Source organism: Otolemur garnettii, unplaced genomic scaffold (genome assembly GCF_000181295.1).
Source record: "Otolemur garnettii isolate 467f Iridium unplaced genomic scaffold, OtoGar3 scaffold00044, whole genome shotgun sequence".
Taxonomy (NCBI): domain Eukaryota; kingdom Metazoa; phylum Chordata; class Mammalia; order Primates; family Galagidae; genus Otolemur; species Otolemur garnettii.
Window position 1 is genome coordinate 4578608 of NW_003852439.1, and position 11770 is coordinate 4590377.

At 43.9% G+C, this 11770-nt stretch overlaps 1 pseudogene; it reads right to left on the reverse strand.

The window, feature by feature from the left end:
* Positions 1-1001, reverse strand: part of LOC100958816 — a 94593-nt pseudogene extending 93592 nt beyond the window's left edge.
* Positions 1002-11770: the final 10769 nt, after the last annotated feature.

The window sequence follows — 11770 nt, forward strand, 5'->3', positions numbered from 1 at the left end:
TCCCCCACAGTGCCTTAAACAAGGCAGCTACTCGATTCAGGTTGAAGGAAGATTGTGTTTACCAGAGCCCAGGTAAATGGAAAAAGTGAGCAGACAGCACAGCTGGAATCAGCGGGCAGGCATTGCAGACAGGCCCGACAGCTAGAACCAGCTGCTCAGTTAAGTCATAAATTTCCCATCACTGGGTAAAAAGATCCTTCAAAAGGGAGATTCTTTAAAAACAGCCATATTGTATGACTTTTAAGGTCATCTAATTTTTACTAGGCCATTATTATATAATGGAGAATGAGTGCTGAGCAGGCAAGACCACAGAATCCCACTGCAAGGTGAGGTAGGAATAGATTGTCAATGTAATAGCTCTTGGTTGAATGACAAGTTCAAGGGTATTTATGAGATTATTATTTAATCAATTAGATTCATGCTTAGAGAAATGCTGACAGTATGTCATGAACAAGGATTATAATGAACTAAATTCTAAACATCTGAGGTCCATTTAAAACATCTGATCTAGGCCCAGGGCCCTGGCATGCACCTGCAATCCCAGCACTTTGGGAGGCCAAGATGGGAAGATTACTTGAGGTCAGGGGTTTGAGAGTAGACTGAGCAACAAAGAGAGACCCCTGTCTCTACTAAAAATTCAAAAAAAAAAAAAAAATTAACTGGCTAGAGTGGTGCTAATTGAGAGGCTGAGACAGGACGATCACTTGAACTCAGGAGTTTGAAGTTGCCACTGTAATAGTCCAGTGTGACAGAGTGATACCGCTCTAAACAAATAAATAAATGAATTACATTTGATCTAGGTAATAGCTGATCCCCAGATGTGATTTGGTACACCAATGGAATCAAGTGACACGGGCTTACTAGATCACAAATATCCTGGTGGTATCCTGCTACCTAAAACCTTCAATGGCTCCCTATTGCCTTACAACACACTCCTCAGTCTTCAGCAGGATCTTGAGGCCCTTAATGATGTAGGTCTTCTCAGCCACAGCTTCCACCATCCTTCTGACACATTCAGACCAGGGATCCCAATCTTAAAGGCATGGAGGCCATGGAGGGGGCTGGCCCCACCCAAAACCATGAGCTCATGCCCCAGCTCAAGACCTGAACAAAACCACAAGTGTATGCCCCAACTCAAGAACTGACTGGTTTCCCAGCAGAAATACTGACTCAGTGGTGCAAGCTCTTCCAAGTTTTCAGAACAATCAGGAAATTCGGGGGGTTTTAGTAGGATCTACCCTTTTTCAATGTTGGCTCAAAAATGCTTGAACATTATGCAGCCCAGAAAATACCCATCTGTGGTTTAATTAGATTTTTTTCTTAGCTACTTAGATTTACTGGAAGGTGCTATGCCTGCTCCCTCCATAAATAGCTCCCTGATGTTTTCTCTGCCTAGATTGTGCCTCTCATCTCATTTCCTGGATTCATTTCTGCCCAACCTTTAAAACTCACTTCTAGCTGGAGTTGCTACTGCGGAATTACCTATTTCTTTATGCTTCTCCGTATCATCACGGTTTTTTACAATGACCCCTTGACAGTTACATGCACACCAGTTCCCCATGTGTTTTCACTCTGAACACTTTCTCTGCACACATGGAGAGCCATAAGTACCCAAGAATCTATGTCCCCCAAGGCAGACAGGTGCTGGGGTATAAATCCTTCAGCTCCCTATACTCCTGATGGAGATTACTCCAAAATACGCTCTCTTAGATACCCCCTGAAAATTAAGCCAAAGTTTTCTTCAGGACTTGTTTGTTACCACCTACTCACTCGTGTTTGTTTTCTTCTTCCTGATAATTATTTCAAAGTGAGCTCTCCTTTGGGGATCACCTTCCAGGACCTATAACAGGCAGCTTCTGACATGGCCCGTGCTGATCTCCACCTCCCTCGGTTCCTGCTCTACTGCAAGCCTCTCACACTGAGTGTGACTTGCTTTTAAATTGAAACGTGACAGATGGCATTTCCATGATTGGTTTAGAAGTGATGGTGACTTCTGTCTTACTACTAGACCCTGGATTTCCTTCTCTCCTTGCAGGCCTTGATAATACAAGCTACCATGCTGAAAAGGCCCAGTGCTGCCAACAGCTACTGAAGGAGCTTGGGACAGATCCTTCCCCCAGCCAGACCTTCAGATGAGACCACAGAGCCTGGGCTGAGACTGGAGTATAGTTTTGTGCAAAACCATATAGCACAGGACCTAGCCAACCAGACTTCCACAAGTGAAATGATATGTGTTAAGCTGCCAGGTTTGGGGGGACCTGCTATGTAGCAACAGTCAACTAACACAGGATCCAAACTTAAGACGACATGGAATGCCTTTATAATTACAGACATCTTCTGAAAGCCATTCCTGAAGCCCCAGGCCAGAGTGCATGTGTCTCCTCTGTCATGGTCCTCATCAACCTGAGTTTAATCATGAATATCCCCCATTGTTTCCCATTTGTCTCCCCCCCTCATCACCTTGAGGGTAGAGCTTTAGGGGAAATAAGGTCTGATGTGTTTCTTTGGTTCCCCCACCCCACCGCTGCTCTGTCATCCAGACTAGAGTACAATGGAGTCATCATAGCTCACTGCAACCTCAAACTCCTGGGCTTCAGCAATCCTTCTGCCTCAGCCTACCAAACAGCTGGGACCACAGGCACGCAGGACCATGCCCAGCTAATTTTTTCTATCCTTGGTAAAGACAGTGTCTCACTTTTGCTCAGACAGGTCTCGAAACTCCTGACCTCAAGCAGTCCTTCCACCTTGACCTCCCAGAGTGCCAGAATTACACGCATGAACCACCGCGCCCACCCTGATGTGTTTCTTTCCTCATCACCTAAGCATGGTATCTGCTTAGGTGCTTAATAAGTAGATGCTTAATACATATTTGGGTGCTTAACAGTAGATGCTTAATAAATATTTATTCAAGTAATTAATTTATTTGTTAATTATTTTCTCTATGAGCTTTTGACCAAATGTCTCCCTGTGCGCCATCATTTTCCAGATGCCAAATCAAGGGTAAAGCAGCCTCGCAGTATCCTGCAAGATTGCCACTCCATGTACCCCCAGCATCATTTTCTAGGCAGCTTCTTCGTTTTCTATCACCAGGGTGCTTATCAATTTCACATTGACACTTCCTCCCATCTGTTCGATTCATCTGTCCAACGGTCACTTGCTGCCACTTCAGAGCAACGGGAACTTCACTTGTCTTTCATCCCCCTCTGGGAAGCCCAGGGAAATTATCTCTGATTAATGTGATTTCTTCTCTTGGTCCTAACAACAAAATTACAGCAAAATCCAGCCTACTTTGCACCACACTTGGAAGAAACCTGTTCCGCTTTTGTCTGCCAACCACAGCAAAAATTTGATTAACCAGGACTTAGTGCACATGGGTTGAGTTGGGGTTTTTCTGTTTTTTGTTTTTTTTTCCTGGTTAGCACAGGGATAAAACTGAAAACCCCATTTATTTCCTCCCTTATTACCTGAAAAAGAAATCGATAGGTTAGCCCACATTGCTGCTCCCTGTCAATAAATTCCCCCAAAGAAATTGAGTCCCTCTGGAAAAGATGAGCATTCTTACAGGCCTCGGGATCACGTGTCTTGGTACTAAGATAGTGTTAGAAATTAAGCTGAATCGGCAGAGATCTTTGGCGTGTGGAGTTTTTATTTTAAAAAATATTTGCTATCACTCATATTCCTCATCCTTGCCCTTTTCCTTAAAGCGAAGCATAGAGAATGTATGCTCTGGTTATACAAGGGTTCCAGACTCTTAAAATTCCAGCTCACATAAATTTTTTTATATTCTTATTTACATGATCAAGACTCACAGATAACTAAATTCATATTCTATTTATTCAGAGACTATTTACTCAGTCTCCTAAACATCTCGGATCCTCTTCCCACGCCCTGTGAAACCCATGAGACTCCTACTTGGTACTTTCTCATGGTGTATGGTAGTGTGAGAAAAAAAAAAGGGTGTTTGTTTTTTTTTTTCACTTTGTCACCCCAAGTTGAGTGCTATGGCATCATTGCTCACAGCAACCTCAAATTCCTAGGCTCAAGCAATCCCCTTGCCTCAGCCTTCCGAGTAACTGGGACTACAGGACCTAGCCACAGCACCCAGCTAGTTCTCCTATTTTTTTTTTTAATTTTTTTTAGAGACAGTCTTACTTTGTTGCCCTCGGTAGAGTGCCATGGCATCACACAGCTCACAGCAACCTCTAACTCCTGGGCTTAGGCAATTCTCTTGCCTCAGCCTCCCAAGTAGCTGGGACTACAGGCTATTTTTTTGTTGCAGTTTGGGTCAGGGCCAGGTCTGAACCCGCCACCCTCCATATATGGGGCCGGCGCCCTACTCACTGAGCCACAGGCGCCGCCCCTAGTTCTCCTATTTTTAATAGAGACGGGCCTCACTTTGCTCAGGCTGTTCTCAAACTCCACCCACCTGGCCTCCCAGAGTGCGAGGATTACAGGCTTCTTGTTATGCAACTACCAGAAAATTTCAGTATTAGAGGAGTAAGAAGCAGCCAGAATAGTAATTCCATTCTTTCATCAAATTTCAACCCTGTTCTACGGGAAATAAATCACAAATAATGGAAACATTGGATTATTGACCATTGACTGTGCCAGGCACTGAATTTAAAACATATTATTTTCACAGCTATGATTTAATAAAGTAAATATATATATATTATTTTTTTACTCCTGATCATGCTAATGAAGCCCTGTGCAATCCAGCCCCTGACTTTTTGACTATAGCTCTGAGCATTCTCCCACATACAAGTGATTCCACATCCACACGTGACCCTTCACACTTCCTAGATCCTGCTATGCTCTTCCTACCTCAGGGCCTTTGCACATGCTGTTCCCTCTACCAAGAATGCTCTCCCTCAGATATCTGGATGGCCTACTCCTTATCATCCTTCATTTCTCAAGTCAATATCACCTCCACAATGTCCTCCCTAGCTAAGTTGCTCACCCCCTGTGCCCAGCTATTCTCTGTCCTCTCCCTTTAGTGCATTCTCTTCTTAGCACATCATTCTTTTAAATTAACAGTTTAGTTTTTGTCCATCTCTCCATGAAAGCAAGGAGCTTTCCCGTCTTACTATTGGGAGACCAATGTGCCAGTACATGCCTGCCCTCTAATAGAAGCTCTACAAACATTTACAGAATGAATGAATAAATAGCTTTCTCTATGAAACCTCCCAAGACAAATACTGTTATTCTCCTCATTGGCAGATAAGGAAATCGAGGATTTGAGCAGATAAGGAAACTCCAAAAGTTTACATAGAGTATGTGGCAAAGCCCGGCTGTTGACCACAGAACTGTCTGACTCCGATGCCTGTGTTCTCCATCACTCCTCGATACTGTGTGGGAAGACAGGAGATTATGCTTTAATCAATTGTTTTCCAACTTCCATTAATGAAAAATGTCTGAGCAGCTGTGACAAGGAAAGAAAAAGTCTTTTATCAGCCACAGTTTTGAGTTGTCATACCAGGGATGTGTCTTCTGCTCAAGCAAGGCCACTTTGTCAGATATCAAAATAGAATGGAATTTTAGGAAACAATTATTTCTGATGCTTCACTAGTGCACCTGTTTCTCTGGGACCCTCTCAATAGGCAGATAAGGTCCATCCAGGCAGCAGAATGGATGAGGCAGGCACCTGTCCAGGATGGTTGGAGTAGATGGATTTGATAAACCCTTCTTATTTGATGAGGGCTATCTGTCCTTCTCCCAAAGTGACCACCCCCTAGCATGGAAGCCAGCACAGCAACATTATGAGACTTGGGCTCTGTAGCCCTGTTGGTAGCCATTGGAGGGAGGAGCTTCTCCTTTTAATAACACCTGCACTTATAGTTCAACATCTTCAATTAATCTTCACTCAGACAACTCATCCTTTGCTTTACTTCTTGTCTCCAGTTCAAAGCTCAAGAGCCTTCCAATAAACAACTGAATTTTACTATTTGAGTCTTGATCTTTGGGCGTTTGATCCTGAAAGAGAAAACTATACACCACACCCCCACCTTCCAGTCCTTCCTAAGCATGACTGATGTAGGAAGTTGCTCCAACAGTTCCAAAGCCAAAAACAAGTTCAACTTTGGACATCTCTATCTGTTATGGTTTGAATGTTTGTGTCTCTCCCCAAAATTCACCTGTTGAAATCCTAATACCCAAGGAGAAGGTATAAGGAGGGGGGGTCTTGGGGAGGTGATTAGATCATAAGGGTGAAGCCATCATGAATGGGACTAGCTACTTTATTAAAAGAAACCCTTGTCCCTTCTGCCGGGTGAGGTTATAATGAAAAGTCAGGTTATCTATGAACCAGAAAACACACTCCCACCAGACATCACATTTGCTGGCAGCTTAATCTTGGATTTCCCAGGCTCCAGAACCATGAGACATAATTATCTGTTGTTTATAAGTTACCCAGTTTGTAGTATTTTGTAAGAGCAGCCCAAATAGACTTCAACACTACCACAGTTCCACCTAAAAGAAAATAAATTACTTCACAATATTTGCAGTACTGAAAAGTTTTGACCAGAAGAGAAAGCTTTATCGAGGTGACCTCACAACAAGGAGGTGTTTACAACTCTGCAACTGACTGCTAGAATCAAAGAGAGAAACTACAGTTCAAAGGTAAAAACTTGCACTACCTCCTCGTCCCAATTTTTTCTTGCTTTAAGTCTTTTTTATTAAGAGAGTCATAATGTTCTCTGTCTATATGACACTTTCCATCTTTAAACATTAACTTATTAATTGACTGAAATGGTATCTTGGGAGCATTTATCACCTATTGCATTAGCCATAGACCCAGGAAACTGTCTATAAAAGCTGTCGAACTCTCATTGGAGGCTTCATCTTTCTTCTTCCTTTCCCAGAAATGTTTTTCTGTGTGTCTGTGTCTCGATGTGTAACAGGGAAAAAAAAAAATTAAAAGGAAAGGATTTGACTTCTGCCAACTGCTATAAAAAGCTACCTCTGGGAGACATGGAATTTCAATTGTGAAATAATCAGTCTTGGAAATTGTCCTGTCCTCTAGGAAAAGAAAAAATCAGTAGTTTAACAGTGATTGCCCTTCAAAACAATTACTAATTATAATGTCTAGAAAGAAAAATACCCTCGATGCCATTACCCCTAATAAAGCCAGGCGAATCTATAGAAAGGAATTAGCTGGCATGTCTAAAATCTGACAGGAGAGCTCTTGGGGATGGGTCAGAGGGGAGTGTGCTCCAACCGGCTTGAAACCCCAGATCCAAAGCTTAAGAAGGCTTACCACCCTGAGCAAGTCTCTCTCAACAAACTGGAAAGGCAGGCCACGACAATTACCAGAGGAGACCTCAAGTTATTTTTCCTGACCTTCCTCCCACTCTATCCCCTCCCAGTTTTCTCCTCTGACCTTTCACCTCCCCCTCAAGCAGGAGTCAGAGCACCTAGAATTTATGCCTGTCCCTTGCACCACAGTCCTCTGAAAGACACAGTTCAGCATTTCCGTTTCTCCGCCATCCTCCTAAAGACACAGAACTGCCTAGGGAAAATTAGAGTAAGCTCCTAAAGCCTTGGAATGGATTAGGCTGTCTGATCCCATCTGTTGGAAACAAAGCACGGGGAAGGATATCGGAGGAAACAAAGAGAGGAAAGAAGCCCAGAAAGGAGACTTGGATGACACTTGGATGACAGCATTGAAGATACACAAGTGGCAAAAGTCAGTTCTGGTTTCAAATCCTCTAATGCTCCCCTGCTGTGAAATCCGAGTCATTGGAACTCTCTGATCATCAAACCTCAGATTCTCATGTGTAAAATGGGGATGAGAGATACATAAAACCTACTGTTTTAATTAGCATTCAGTTGCAGACAACAGAAACCACCCCAGCTACTTTAAGCAGAAAGGAATTTATCACCAGATGGGATGTCTGGGTCCCATCCCAGAGGCAGGATCCACTAAGACCTGTGGAACTGGTGGGGACTGACTGAAGAAATATAAAGTTAAGAGAAAAGAGACACAGAATAGAATTTTCAAAGGTGGGAACTCATGGGACCACTGCCCATTTGTGAGGTTTTGGAGATGGCCCTGAGTGTCTCTTCCACTCACTTTTATTGAAGGCTATTTGCCCAGAGGGTAAGCTGAGAGGGGGAACAAAGACACCAACAGTTTCTCTGAGTGAGCATATCAGCTCTTATTGTTTTTATAATCATCAACTTTAAGGGTCTGAGCAGCCTTGAGAAATCCAGAATCTGAACCTTGTGTGGGGGCAGCCTCCTGTCTGAGGTCACACACACAGAGAATGGGCTAAACTCCACTAGTTCTGTTATGCCTGAAAAAATCTCCCAAACAGCCCCAACAGACGAATCCGAGACACACTCCGATGTAAAAGGCATGAGTTGAGGTTTTATTCAGACCCGGGTCTGGACTCTCAGGATGAGTCCCAAACCCAGGGTGGAGGAAGTTTTTATGGGGTACAGAAAGCAAGAGGGGTAGGGTCGGATACGAGTATACTTTTCATTGGTGGTTGGTGATTTCATTAGTAAAGGAGGAAGTAAAGGAGGATTTGCATTGGTAGCTGATGATTTCACTAGTAAAGGTGAATTTGGATTGGTACAGGTGAGGGGTGAGGGGTCCCTTAACCGGGGGCTAGAGTTGGTGCAGCCTGATTACCTGTATTTCAAGGTAATAGAAACTTATTGTTTATTATAGCAGCTGTTTGCCTAAGGTGACTCAGTTTACGGCTCAGTGGCTGTGTAGCCTGGGGTGGGGGAGAGGCAGCAGGGAGTGGCCCTGCAGGTTTCACTGGCAGAGGTTGGGGCAGAAGGGCTAGGAATGGAACTTATGTGGTAAACAGCCAGGAATGGGGCTTGTGCTGTAAACAACAAAATGGAGCTAGTTTGGCTCTCACAGGTCCCTGTGGCGTAAAACACCACTGGCATCAATCTCCTCTGAAGAATGGAGGGAGAGAGGAATTTTCCTCTCATCACCACCACAAAGGGTCTTCCCGTGTGATAAAGGATGTAAGCTCTCCTGACCATATTTCAGGGCTTGATCTCTGTCCCAGCCAAATGCAAATCTCCACAATGGATATCAGCTTTGTCTGTTTAGTGGGCAGGAAACAGCCTAGTTAATGTATCTTTCCAGGCCTTGCCATAGTCAATTCTATGGCCGTTTTTCCTCAGAGTGTTCACACACCCAACAGGGGTGTTTGTAAGCTATAGCCCCAATAGGCCAGAGTTCTAGGAAAAGCAGGAAACTTGCTCAGATAAGAAATGTAGCAGCGGCTGGTTGAAAGGCAAACTAGTTGACTTTTCTTTGTTGTAACTCACTCAGGTTACTTTTTAATTTTTCCTTTTTTCTGGGTAAGTTTTCCCTTACCAAATGGAGTCTTCAGTCCCCATTCTGCCTGAAAAGTGAAGTGACTTAGAAAACTGTTGGGAAAACTCAGAGTTGCCATTTTCAAAAACAATTCCCTGCTTCCTACCCAATCACTCTGCCCCTGCGGTGATGGGGAAAACTTCCACCACCACTACAAGAAGTCACCACATCAGGAAGCTAATCGTTACAGAACCACTCAGAGAGAGCCCGTGTGATCCACAGGAGAAAAGTGGATTGCACTGTGTCTTCCTCCCCTCTTAACTCAGTTCTGAATTCAAAATTCACAGGAGAGCATCTGATTTGCAGAACATGAATCATATCTAGAATTCTAGAAGTCTAGGAAATGGGCATTTACCATCACTGCCTCTGCAGGCGCAGAGGCTGGAATGGAAATTGAAGAAGCCCACCCCAAAAGTACAGCACCCTCTTGTAGGATCATTAAGAGAATTAAATAAGATGGTATTAATAAAGTGCCTCTCACAGTGCCTGGCCACTGGTAGCTTCTCAATAAACGTTAGTTTCTCTTCTCTTTCCCAATATTTTGCCACATGTTGGCCCTATGAATCATCCCCCCCCAAAACAGATGAATAAAACGTGGAAGCAGAGACTGTATCTTTCTAAATTATCCGTAAGGCTGATTTGCACATCTTCAACTTAGCAACCTTATCAAACATCAGAGTTATCCCTATTGAAGGCATTCCCTGACCTCCACATAAAGATGGGATCATTTTAAACAGTAGTTTAAGGTTTTACTCTAATCTAAAAATTTCCACAGGGGTCTCCCTCTGGATAATCACATTTGCTTTAGTGACCTAAACATTGTTATTGGGCAGGCACTACACATCAGCAGGTGGGATTCCTCCTCTTTGAAGAGTTAACGATCTAGACAGGATAATTATACAAAACTTGTGAGATTACAAATTCTGATAAAAAGCTAAGAGAAAAGAACAGGGTTTCATGAGCCAGAATAAATAGGATGAGACATTCTGTTCAGGGAATCAGGAAACATCTCCCCAAGGAAGTGATGTCTACGACCAGAAGGATGAGTAAAACTTAACCACATGAAGAGTAGGAGGGAAGAGCATTTCTGGCAGAGAAAACAACACAGGCAAAGGCCATATGTCTGAGGAAACCAGAGATGCTGCCTCACCAGCATGGCTAGAGTACACCAGATTCTAAGGAGGAGAGGGGTGAGAATTACCTTGCTGTGTAGCCCCAGGCAATTCACTGGGGTGACATTTCCCCTGAAGTTGGAATCCAAGTATGTCAGGAAAATTAACATTTCACAAAAATAACATTTGAAGCCATGTGTGTCTCCCTTTCTGCATCTTGGTCGCTTCCCTTGTTGTAGAGAACCATGTCAACCTTTCCTCGGGTGGTCTTGAGTATTAAGTGAGCTAACAAGTGTCAAGTCACCAGACAAGGACTAGGCACATTTCAGTGCAGTATCCTCCTCCACATCACGCACGTCTAGGCAAATCAGAGGGCTCTATCAGTTCCTCCTGCTCTGTGTAACTCCTCAGAGACCCTCTCTAGCCCACACCCAGCAGGGGCAGCTGTGTGACTCCCCCACCCCCACCCCAGCCACAGGTGATTAGACAAGAATAGATGACTGCCACTATCTGGACCTCTCCGATTTTTACCCCTGGGAAATTATTACAATTCAGAAAGAGGCTGAATGGGTCAGAGGGAATTAGAAGCTAGAAGTACAAGATCTCATTGTAGAAGACTAGAGCCCTAGACAAGTAGAAACTGGTCAAGAGCAAAACTGAGATGCTGGTGGCAGATACCAGTCTGCAGAGAGGACAGTGGGGCAGACGGGCAGAGCTAAGCTCCAGAGAGCAAGGTGGAGAGAGCAGCTGATTGCCAGTGCCCCAGGTTCCATGAGGTCCCTCTGCCTACGCTGGATTCCCGACAAACTTCTGTGTCCTGCCAATAAACCTTCCGATTCACTCATATAATTTCTTAGAATGAAATAAGAGAGAGAGACTATCATAGATATATTATTAAAGGTATCTTGGGTGGCAGGGGAGCAGGGGCCTGGAGGAGAGGGTTTCTAACGGTCCCCATAGCACCATTCTTCTGAATTTTCACTGAAAATAAATGTAGGGGATATCTCATTTCTGGCTGTTCAGCATCTATTTTCCCTGATTTTGGGTTTTTAGCATCCACTTTTCCTTTTGAAAAAGCACCTGCCACCTTCTCGGTCCACCCCCCACGTTGGTGTAGATGGTACTAATTCAACACCCCCGACCCCCAGCATCAGAGCTAGGGGCATCTCAGGTCTACTCAGTCAGCATATCCCAGCCTCACGATGAGGGGTTTAGGGATAATCCTAGGACAGGGTTTAGTCCAATGACAATCAATCTCAGGATTGGAGGGAAAGCCAATGAGAACAACAAGCTCTTTTTTTTTTTTTTTTTTTTT